This window comes from Gossypium raimondii, chromosome 13, assembly GCF_025698545.1.
Source record: "Gossypium raimondii isolate GPD5lz chromosome 13, ASM2569854v1, whole genome shotgun sequence".
In the NCBI taxonomy this organism is placed as follows: Eukaryota; Viridiplantae; Streptophyta; class Magnoliopsida; order Malvales; family Malvaceae; genus Gossypium; species Gossypium raimondii.
In genome coordinates this window covers 15,839,251-15,850,832 of record NC_068577.1, presented here as the reverse complement: position 1 = coordinate 15,850,832, position 11,582 = coordinate 15,839,251, and the positions used below count along the sequence as shown (strand labels likewise).

The following is an 11,582-nucleotide window of genomic DNA, read 5'->3' as shown; positions in this document are numbered from 1 at the left end:
AGAAATTTGGATGATTTCTCCATCCTGGATTATAATTATTACTATAGAGGTTATTTTGAGGTCTAGAATAGTTACCCATAAAGTCGACTTGCTTGTGCTCCATGTTAGAATTGAAGGGTAAGCATTCTAAATTGATCATCCCATCTCCTATCGCATCACATTACATTATCTAATTCATCTGCTTGTCCATACTCAAACATCAATTTTCTTACTTAGCGTTTCCACTTGAATTTCCAACGTAGCAATTGCATCTATATTAAAAACATTGGTTGTCTTAGTAAACTTTGTTCTCATAACTTGCCATTGATAGTTATTCAGTGTCATCTCCTTAATAAATTCTATAACTACCTTAGGTGTTTTATCATTCAGTGTTCCACCAGCTACTACATCCATTATTTGTCTAGACATGAGATTCAAACCATTGTAAAATGTTTGGACTTCAAGCCACAAAGATAACCCATGATGAGGACACCTTCTCAAAAGATCATTAAATCTCTTCCATGCAGCATATAACGTCTCAAGCTCGAGTTGAGCAAAAAATGAGATGTCATTCCTAAACTTATTTGTTTTTGACATTGGAAAATACTTCAACAGAAACTTATCAATCATCTAAGCCCAAGTCGTGATGGAACCCCGTCTAAGTGAATTCAACCACTATTTTGCCTTGCTCATCAAAGAGAATGGGAATAACTATAAGCATATGGCATCATCAATAATTTCATTAATCTTAAATGTGATGTGTCGTATATTTTTAAAAAATTTGCTAAATAGCATTCGAATCTTCATCTTGCAACCCATCAAATTGAACATATTGTTTTTAAGAGTTAATACACCCCCAAACCTGAGTTATTGTTTGTCCTCAAGCAAAATATGCATAAAGTTTTTCCCTTGTATATAACTATCTTCTACTATTAATCTATGAAAAGAACAACATATACATCAGTTCTCAGCAATCTTTTTTCTATAAAACCTTGGTCGGATGTCAAAGGATCGTTTCAACAAAGGTTCGTTTCAACAAAAGTAGTGCAGAAAATTTGTCCCTAAAAACAAAATTTCCTAAGTACTCATGTATGCTTTCTGGCCATAGGAAATATCTCCTAATGCACTCAGTTCATTTGTTACCTAAACTCAAGTTACTTTGTAACCTTTACTCATAGCCTTTTCAAGATATTTATTTGTACTTGTTTTATCCATTCTTTTTATTTTTATTTTTTTCTTTTATAACATTAGGGGATTTCACATGTCACATGTCACATATCACAATTGAGCATACACCGAATTACCTAGTACTCAATAATGTCACAATTTAAATAAAAATCACTTTTGAAGCTAAGGCTTTTGACTAAAAGGATGGATGGAGCAAACAACTACCTCCTTAGCTACTTATCCCATTACTACAGCGGAGCGACTCTTTTTTCGTTATTACACACTCTTACTCAGGCTTACCTTTCTAGTCAACAGCATGATGGGGCAAACAAAATGGTGATGACTTACTCAGTAATTCTAAGCATTGGAGTGTCTTTTGTCCTTTATTTAAGTAATGTCGTGGCAAAATGACTGAGTTTGGCTTCAAAAACCCTAAGTTCATCAGAAAACACTCGCTATAATCAAAAAGGAAAAAGACTGAGTATAGTACATCTCATTTTTAAGAATTAATTTTCACACAATCTAACCTAAGCTAAACTCGCCTCATCCATTATCACATGTTCTAGATATATTGAAGAATATAATATCATCATCGAACATCACAAGTGAAGATTAAACTTCTCGTAGGTAAAACAGTACTTAATAGTCACATGGCATTTACAAACAACTTAACTATACTAGGATGAACATACATACTAGATAGGTAATGCAACCTAAATGCACAATACACCCCTAAACTTGAGGGATGCATTGTCCTCAATGTATGAATAGATATATACAAACTATCTATATACAGACAATGTCATGGAAAAATATATGCAATGCAATATGTATGAAAGAAAAAGAAAACTTTCCTTGCTTGGAATGTATTATAGATACTTCTTTCTGTCTGACGGGTTGATTTACGAGTAGCAACCTTGTACCTCTACTTCATCTTCATTGGGATCATTTAAGCCCCATCCTTGTTGGTCTCTGTGAGCTTATCAATCAACCGATCGATGTCACAGTCTTGTGCAGTTACAGTTCAGTAGAAGGAGGTGGAACAACCACAGTGCAAGTCAGGGATTTGTGTCCTCTACATACTCACGGTCAGTCTCAATGCTGACAAACTCTATTTCCTCTGGTTCTTCCTTCGATGCTTTGTGCGCATTCTCTTTATTTGCAGGATTCGTCTCAATGAGCTTTGCGCCCCAACCTCTTCCCCTCCTACAGTTTATTAAACAAGGGAAATTTAAATCGAAAAAAATGAAATAAAAATAAAAATAATATTTAAATTGTTGAAGTTAAATATTTCAAAACCCCATGGACTGTTTGTCTTGCTCTACATGAGCACCCTAGTAGTGCTTCAAGCATTATCCATCAACTTTAAATGTGCCCCCCATTTTCATGCCTTGACATCAACAGATCCATGCAGATATACAGGAGCTACCAAGCATTGTTCATCAAAACTGAAAGGTCTATTTTACTCCAGCAAACTGCACAAGGGTCTTCGCTCAAATGAACCTTCATCACATCCAAAATTGCTATGGAAAAATCTCATGAACACATTTCTATCAAGTCAATGGCACAACATTTTTCATTCTCATCAACACATTTCAGCGCATTAAATACATTGAACGTGACTTGTTCATCGTTCATCTTCATGGCCAGTTCACCTTTCTGCACATCGATTAAAGTTCTACTTGTAGCAAGAAAAGGTCTTCCAAGGATAATCAATACATCTTTGTTAGCTTCACATTCTAAAATAATGAAATCGACTGGAAAAATAAACTTATCTACTCTTACTAGCATGTCTTCAATTTTACCTTCTAGATGTGCGTAAAACCGATCAGCTAGCTCCAGCGTGACTGTTATGGGTCTTGCCTTCTTGATTCCCAGCTTCCTGAAAATAGACAAAGGCATTAGATTTATACTTGCTCCTAAATCACATAATGCCTTACCAACATAATACGCCTTACCAACGTAATCAATCTACTACTCAGAAAGGTTCTAAACTGGTTTGCTTCTTTCGAGAACAAAAAACCTCAAGTTACCTGGCCCGTGTCTATAGGCCTTTAATACGATACCCTACACTATTTCCTTCTGTATGAACACTGCTCTCTGTCTAGAGTCTACTACAAGTATCTATCGAATACTTGCTCATATCATTCAATTTCGGTCCAACTAATCCAACCTTTTCAGAATTAAATTAGTTTATGGGCATGTCGAACAGTCATCTATGTCTAGGGATTGCACGCATACAATTTAGAAATAAAAATAATTGAATAAATAGTAAATTAATTTAGATCTATGCTTTAACCATTAAAGAAAATAAAGGTTTCATCATGTAATCCTAACCCTATAAGATTTAGCTCATGGGTTGGCAAATAAAATTCAAAATCAAAATATCATTCAACATCGTTTTCATCAAATAAATTCGTGGAGAAATATTTAAAAAAATAATAGAAGACCGACGGGAAGACAACTTTTGCGAGTCCAATTCACACCCCAGTGGCACAGTGTCCTATGGTGGCTGAGAGGGACTGACTTCATCTTCCTCTTTCTGTCTCTACTCAACCGTTACCCTTTAGTTTTGCCTATGGATCTCTACCCTTGTTCGCCCTTTTTAGGTTTCCTCCTTTGGCTTTTTATAGGCTTTTTCCCTAGGGTAAATCCAACAACCATGTTTATCATCTCCTCTTTTTAAATTCTTTTTTCAACAACCCAAGATTATCTTCTCCTTTTTAAATTTTTTTTTCCAGGATAAAAACCCACAACCCAAGAATATCTTCTCCTCTTTTTTAAGCAGATATTTCTGCTACAAGTACAGTTAGACTGAAACTGGTATGCATTGAGTGTTGACTCGGTCTTCCTGGGATTGTCATGGCATTCGTGTTGGCAACTTCCAACCTTTTACCACGGCAAACCTTCACTCATTTATTTCTCGTTCCTCAACCTACACCTACCAAACCACCAAACACAGCCCTACCACAAGCAATTAAAAGTACCTACTATTTAAACACAGCCCAAGCTCCAAATGCAATGATAAAAATACTAATAAAATTTCTGAAAATGCAACTAAATGTACCCAAGTACAAGCAATTAGCTTGGTCTAAAGATATGAAATATAACTATTTTCAAGAGTTATCACTTAGCATAGTCATACATAATCCGAGGAGCAAAAGATTGATGATTACTAGGATTATCATCCATCTTAATAGTAATGTCCTTTTTCTCTTGATCGTCTATTAAAACCTATTGACATTGCTTTGCTTCTCTATCTTCTCTCCGATTTCTATGAACAGTCTTTTCAATTTCACTATAAAAAACTCTTAATTCTAACGGGTTACCTCTAGTTATAAACCAAAAGAATCTGTAAGAACCAAGCAAAAAAAAATTAAAAATGGCTAAATTAATACAAATGAAATTTTCCTAATATTTCTACTCCCCGGCGATGGCACCAAAAACTTGATGTCCATGGAACTAACTAAAAATTTGACTAAGGCAAGTGCACCTATTAATTAATAGTATAGCTACGGTGAGCAAATATATTATTCCTATGAAGACTAAAAGTACTAGTAATTACAATCTTTCTATTATTTAACCGAATAAATTGAGTGATTGATTAAAAACTAAAATGAACTAAATTAATTAACTAATGAACACGACAAAGAACAAAACATAAAAATAATCAATTAACAACCAAGAAGGAAAACAATACCCAAGAAAGAATTCATCTAGACTTCATCTGTCACTATCAATCTAAATTTTGCAATTTCTTTACTTAGTAACTTGATTCGTAGAAATCTCTAAATTATGTTAATATCTCTTTCGAGAGTAAGAGCAACTACCTCTAGGTTGATTAATTCAAATTTCTTCCTAACTAAAATCCCTATTATGGGTAAGTATTTACTACGTAAAATAAAAATCAAAAGACAGAATAACCACAAAAACAAATAAACTCATGATGGCTTCCTAAGAAATCAAATGTGAATCTTTAATCTTGACAAAAATTTGCTTCGAAATCGGCTTCAATGGTTTTTCTCGGGTTGTTTTCTTGAATATTCTATGACGACTCTCTCCTATTTTTTTATTGTCATACTTATGTCTTAGAATGCCCGAAAAAACCTAAAAATTGCAAATTTTTTTGTTGTTTAGAGTGAAAATCTGGCAATCGACACAGCCTATCACACAGACGTGTGGTAGCCCGTGTGGGTCACACGATCGTGTGGAATGGGTCAACCCATGTGGCTCCTAGAGCTTGCTTTAATTTTCATTCATTTTTCACTCCTTTTCCTCCCAGATGTTCTACTAGGCATAAAAACATGAATTTAAAGGGTTGGGAGCATAAAATTCACAATTAAGATTGAATACTGACCCAAAAACGTATTATGAACGAGGTTAAAATATGTTACTTTTAGCACTTGAATTAACATATTTTTTGAGTAGGTGTAACCATGGGCCGAGTTATGTAGGATGATCGGACCAGCTCAGGGATCTTCAGTTGTTATTAGATCAACGCTTGAAAGTCGAGGTTAGTTATTGAATTTTTCAAGCAAATAATAAATACACAATGATTTGGAATTCAAAATTTTGTAGGTAAAAAAATTTATAATTCTGCACTATAGTTTGAATGGATGTCATACATTGATCCGGATATCATAGAATGCGTCCCGCCTGAATTTTTTCCATTCGGAGTAAGTAGGACTCAATGGTGTCATTGTTAGTTTATGTAATACTGGAGATGCATGAATCGGATTGAGTGATACAACAGTTCGGGTGGAGGCAAAATATTCCGCCGGCATTGACCGCATTCAGACATACTAACGGCCAGAGTGTGAATACTGTAGCAAAAGATACAGATATATGAGGCGATATCTTCAAGTATATGGGTTCAGTTGTAATGTAGTTACAGTGGAGAAGGTGAGTACTCCATGGATCGTACCCAATGGAGGCAAGTGCTAGATCAATTTTAACCTAAAGACTTAAATATCTAATTATTACTTTAATTTAGTTATAGTACGATGGTAAAATAAAAGAGATTTTTTAAGATTCTTTTTATAATAACAAAATAAAATAACATAAAGAAATAAACTTCAAGAGATCAAAAGATAGGAGAAATCAAATCTGGTTATAGGTGAGTAACTCGCTTCGAAATTTCCCATCAAGTATCGCTTCGGGTTCCTCGTCAATCAACTAGCCATTATCCTAGTAGGATCTTCCAATCTTCCACTCAAATAATGAGTCAGTAAGAACTACTTATCTTTCGATTTCACCGTCCAAACTAGTTTAAGGTGAAAGTGTACACCTATTATAGGAGCACACCTATTGCAGTAGCCACAGATCCAAAGGAAATAATCCAAAGGAATCGCTGATAGTAGCAACAGCAAATGCAAGAACAACCACCACCCGTTGCAGGTAACGTACTGTTAGAGTATGCCCAAAGACCAATCATGAGATGATATAACATACTTGTTTTACCTCATTTATTAATATAAGACATTATCATTATTATTTCAGTTTCTTTTCTGTGTATATAAATAAATTGTTTTATAATAATGTCCTGAGAATAATATGATTATTCTTAAAAGGTCCTTAGTTGAGTATTATTGTGGGCTTGGTCAACAATAATGCATTAAGACTAACATGTAGTTGATTGATGAAAAAGTGTTGTCATTAGAATAGGGATGTCAAAGTCAATACATGAGTAAATGTTAGAGAACGACATATTGGACTAACCCTCTATAAGTATGTTTCTTGGATTATTATATAATAGTCACAACATTACTCATACTGATAAATATGTATACGATCCTTAAACTTGAGATCATCATTATCCCAACATAGTGAGTCGTATATTTTAATACAGTCAAAAATCTACTGTAATAGGTTGTACTATAAACACTGATGTTGGGTATGTCACAATCTATGTAGTGGGATATGATTGATCAAGATAAGATTTGTCTCTCCTACATAATGGGAGCAATATCTTAGGCCACTTGATAAAGTGAGACTAGAAATGCATGTCCATGCTCAAATAAGTTAATATGAGATATTAAACTTATTTGTTTATTATATTCTACTCCGGGTATCGTGAAACATGAGATTGGACTTTACAAGTGTGACTATTTCATGACTTGTGTTCAATTCAGATTTAAAGGACAAAAGGATATAATACATGAAAATTTAGCACAGAAAGGTTATGCTGAACCACGACTTCTGGTAACTTGGGTAGCGATGATGTAGTGCTAGATGCCATTCATTGCTTGTAATGTTAGAAGTGTTCTAGTATTACTACAAATGTTACAACAGCCTACAGGGTCACACCCTATGGTTGAAACGAACAAAATCTAATCGCAGTTGGTATTTAATTTAACTATCACGAAAATTATATTAATTATTGAATTAATTCAATTTGATAGTTAAATAATAAACACAATATATGTACAAATTTGTTGTACAAGAATGGAGAACATAATTAAATAAATGTATGAATTTGATTCATAATTAAAATAAAGTATTATAATAATTAATTTTGGTTAAACATAAAATATATATGGAAATTAATATCCTTTTGGAAAGGATATTACACTGTGATATTTTCATATATATTATGGCACCAAAAAGGGGATTTCATTTTATTATTTACGGAATAATAAATAAAAGGAAATGAATCATAAAATAAAACCCTAGGGTGTAGAAGACTGTTTAACCAACATTCACCAACAAAATAAAAGAACCTAGGTAAAGTAGCCGTATTTCTTTTTGGAAAAACTCTTTGAAACGTTCAGTGAGAGTTTTTTTCGTACGCTCGCAACAGGGTGGACTACTTAGAGGCCAGGACAATTTTGTTGCGGATTTGGATCGGTAGCATTCAAAGGGGATTAAAACAACAGTGCTTCCTTCCTATTTTTTAGAGTACGAAAGGTATATTTTTCAAACCTTTTCTTCCCAATTCGTTCCTCGTGCATGGATTCCTAGTTTGGATCACTGGAATAATTTTTTTACTATGCCATGGGGCATCTAGACAACCCAACACGTACCACATGACAATGCATTATCCGACGATGCTGATGATAACGCCTTAGGAGACCCACTAGCACCACAGCTACTCATAAATGTGCATATGGCTCAAAATGAGAGAACTCTAAGAGACCACGCCTTACCAAGTCTAGACATGGTTCAGGAAAGTATAACAAGAACAATGAGTACAGCTAATAATTTCAAGATCAAACCGGCGATGATACAAATGATCCAAAATAATATGCAATTTAGCGGCAGTAATGAAGCTATTTGTCTTTGGGTGTTCCACTTTTTTTATTGATAACGCTTTTTCTTGGTTAGACTCGCAGGCACCAGGGTCTATCACGACATGGGATGCCAATCAGTAAAGCAGTCCAACTAAGAAGAGAGATCACTAACTTCAGACAGATGGAAGGAGAAAGTTTTTATGAGGCGTGGGAATGTTTCAAGATGTTGATTCAAAAATGCCCACACCATGGATTTCCTAAGTGGATGCGATTGGGGTATTTTATAATGAGTTGGATGCAAAAACACGATTTAAATTAGACGAAACAGCAGGAGGAGCCCTTCTGAATAGGACATACAAGGATGTATACGAAATTATTGAAAATATGGCATTAAACTCTTGTCAATGGCCAACTAAATGATTCACATATGGCCAGAAACTACTACGGTAAAAGTTATTCAATAGAATGATAAGTATCAGCAAATAGTGGATAAACTCAACCGCATCGAATCTGCTTCTACAATGTCTATGCATGGAGGAGACAAGCCACTCTTCCATTACATCAATATTTCTATTAAGGATATAAATTACATTGGGAATAGGGGTGGAAGCCCTTATTCAAATACATACAATCCCGGTTGGAAAGATCACCCAAATTTGAGATTGGGAGGAAACCAAGGAAGAGGTAACTGTTCAAATCAAGTTAAAAATACTAATTGCCAACCTCCTTACTTGAAGAAACCTTAGGATAGAACCAACCCGAGTGACCATACTGTATGTGGTCAACGTCTGGATAGAATTGAGAGTGAGATGTAGTCAATGAGAATAAATGTCAAGCAGATGCAATCTGAGTGCACTGACTAAACAAGAATATTGACTAAGCTTGAAGATCAAATGAGTCAATTGATGAGCATGATAGACAACATTAAAAGAAAAATTGGCACAGTTATCCCTAGCAATACAGAGTATAATCCATGGAGGGAAGGTAAAGAGCATGTGAAAGCTATAGCACTCCGATCGGGCAAAGTACTAAGTAGCCCAGAAATACCTACCCCAGAGGTAATTGTGGATAATACTAATGAGCCTCAAGACAACTCCCTAGAAGTATAAAACTGACCGAAACTATAGGAGGAGAATGCACCAGCGGCTGAGACAGGAAAAAAGACACATAAAGATGCTGAAATCACAAAAGTCCCATTCCCATCAAGATTAGAAGAAAGACAAAAGTGGGACAAAGATGAATTTGTAAGTTTCTTGAACTTGTTTAAAACATTAAACATTAACCTACTTTTAATCGAGTTAATTGAGAAAGTTCTCAAGTATGCCAAGTTTTTAAAGGAGATTATGGCAAGGCGTAAGAAAATCAAGGTAGGACAACAAGTTAATTTAAGTGCTTCCTGTAGCATGATTATTTCAAGACAGGTACCTCAAACGTTGAAAGACCCAAGAAGTTTTACTATTCCCATAGAAATAGGGAGCATTAACACTAATAGAGCTATATGTGATTTAGGAGCTAGTATCAATTTAATGCCCTTACCAATTTTTGAAAAACTTGGGCTAGGGAATCTTAAAACAATTCAAATAACATTACAATTGGCTGACAGATCATCGGTACATCCGAAGGGAGTACTAAAAGATGTGCTAGTCGAAGTGAAGTTTTATTATTCCTGCAAATTTTATGGTGCTTGATTTTAAAGAGGATCGTGAAATACTGATCTTATTAGGGAGACCCTTTCTAGCCACCTCTAGATCCAACATTGATTTAGAGAAAAATGAATTAACTATGAAAATTAATGGTGAGACTGGAACCTTTAAATGTGGCCATCAACCGAGCAAGAAAGATAGAAGGAAGATAAGGGAGCAATGTAAAAATATATTTATTCCTAATGTCCCCGAGTCAAGGGACACACTTCCTTTTATGCATGCAGAAAGAATAAACAGGTTCAAGGAAAGGGACAAATGGGCAAGGGCAGAATGGCACGACGAACGGTGGACTAATACTAATAGGATAAAAATATCGTCCACGGGTGAACTGACAATACTGCTGGATAAATTTGTCAGTATAACTTAAAATTTGTGAATTTTTGCATGATATTTTTAAATTATTGTATACTTAACTAACCTTATAGTTTAGATTTTAACTTTTATTTGATGTAGGTTTATCTTTAGATCGAAACATCCTTAAGATGGAGTTTTGGGCTGAAACAAAGTCGATGTCACGACATCACAACAACAAGTCATGACGTAGTAGATAGTCCCTAAGGATCTCCAAATTAATGGATGTATGGAGACATAGAACCCCTGACTCACGACATCGGTGTCCTACCAGGGATGTTACGACATTGCTGCAAATTTTTTTTTGCAAGGTTGACCCAACCCATTCATACAACCCGATGACCTACCATTGATTAAACTCGATTTTTAACCCTTTAAAACTCTATTTTATAGCCTAAAACCCTATTTACTTCTAATTAAAACACCTCCTAATCCATAATCCCTCCAACTTTTTCAAATCATTCAAAACCTCTTAAACCCTAAACCCCCAATTTCACAAACATCTTATTACCTCTTCACAAACTCCTCAATCATACTCAATGCAAAAAGAAATGGGAATATCGTGGGATGGCAAGGAATTCAAACAAACTTCGACTATATATTTAAGGCTAAGGGTTTCTAAACTCAAACTTTCTACTATTTCATTGAATTATTTACTTAGGATTGAAATACGGTGCCTCCTAGGAAAGTTAGGCGAACCATGGAAACAGAGCCATCGATGGTTCGAACTACCTCTATGTTCTTAAATATGAATGTTGAGAAATACTTTAATGAAATTCAAGGAAAAGCATTCATTCAAGATAGGGGATTTGATCCATCGATGATTTTGTGTAAATAAATATGGCATTTGGTTAGATATCATCGATGGGAACATTTTTAGATGATCTCGAAGGATAATGTTGTGGTCCTCATTGTCCAAGAGTTCTACGCATCTCTATAGGACCACAAGCCTAGAAATACTAAAGGTCATATATGGGATATAGTACTTGTGCGAGGGAAAGAGGTGCAACTAACCTCTAGAATAATTTCTGACTTTTATAATGTCCATACTATGAGAATGATTTCATTGATGAAACTGACTTAGAGTATTTTATAGACATAGATATGGATAATATTATAAAATTTTTAACTGAAGGAAGGAGTTAATCGAATT

General features: G+C 34.7%; 2 non-coding genes across 2 annotated transcripts; one reads left to right on the top strand and one right to left on the bottom strand.

Annotated features, from left to right (window-relative positions):
* The first annotated feature begins 454 nt into the window (after positions 1 to 454).
* On the top strand, positions 455 to 561 carry LOC128036341 (small nucleolar RNA R71). The gene has a single exon (XR_008193139.1). It is a non-coding gene; the product is annotated as a small nucleolar RNA R71 (small nucleolar RNA).
* A 7,962-nt stretch (positions 562 to 8,523) lies between these two features.
* Positions 8,524 to 8,630, bottom strand: LOC128036329 (small nucleolar RNA R71). The gene has a single exon (XR_008193127.1). It is a non-coding gene; the product is annotated as a small nucleolar RNA R71 (small nucleolar RNA).
* Between the last annotated feature and the right edge of the window lie 2,952 nt (positions 8,631 to 11,582).